This window comes from Idiotropiscis lumnitzeri, chromosome 9 (genome assembly GCF_059441095.1).
Source record: "Idiotropiscis lumnitzeri isolate Australia: NSW breed Sydney's pygmy pipehorse chromosome 9, RoL_Ilum_1.0, whole genome shotgun sequence".
In the NCBI taxonomy this organism is placed as follows: domain Eukaryota; kingdom Metazoa; phylum Chordata; class Actinopteri; order Syngnathiformes; family Syngnathidae; genus Idiotropiscis; species Idiotropiscis lumnitzeri.
Window position 1 is genome coordinate 19891521 of NC_142399.1, and position 578 is coordinate 19892098.

At 41.2% G+C, this 578-nt stretch overlaps 1 non-coding gene across 1 annotated transcript; it reads right to left on the reverse strand.

Moving 5' to 3' along the window:
* Positions 1 to 227: 227 nt before the first annotated feature.
* trnay-gua (transfer RNA tyrosine (anticodon GUA)) lies at positions 228 to 353 on the reverse strand. Its single transcript has 2 exons — positions 317 to 353; positions 228 to 263 (listed from the first exon to the last, which is right to left on the reverse strand). It is a non-coding gene; the product is annotated as a tRNA-Tyr (tRNA).
* Between the last annotated feature and the right edge of the window lie 225 nt (positions 354 to 578).

Below are 578 nucleotides of genomic sequence, written 5' to 3' on the forward strand. Positions count from 1 at the left end.
CCTTTGAGCCGGATGAAAACCAGGGAGCAAAGGACTTGTGCTCGGAATCACTTAAGACCTCCGCTTTACCAACAGAGCTATCAAAGTATTGCTGGACCTCACTCTGGTTTTGGGATCACCTACTCATGACGTTGGGATTGACCAGACTAGACTTGTGTAGATTCATACAAATTCACCAAAGATTTTTATTTACAGTTTTGAATTAAAATTGGAAAGCCGGTAATAGTTCCTTCGAGCCGGATTTGAACCAGCGATCTAAGGATTTCCAATTAGAACTTCCATCGCGTTCCGCCGAAAGGATGTCAGTTTTCAAACTCTACAGTCCTCCGCTCTACCAACTGAGCTATCGAAGGGATGCTCCTCTTGTCTGCATTATTGGGAGTGCCTACCTGTGGTGTTAGGACGGCTGAAAAATGGATTTTGATGATGTAGCAACAGATTTTTTTTTAAATTTTTCAAGATTGATTAAAATTTGAAATCCAGGAAAATGTCCTTTGAGCTGCAATTTAAATAGCTCCCTCAAAATTTTGGTGTGGAACCACAACAGTTTTCCACTTTGCCAACTGAGTTACCAGATT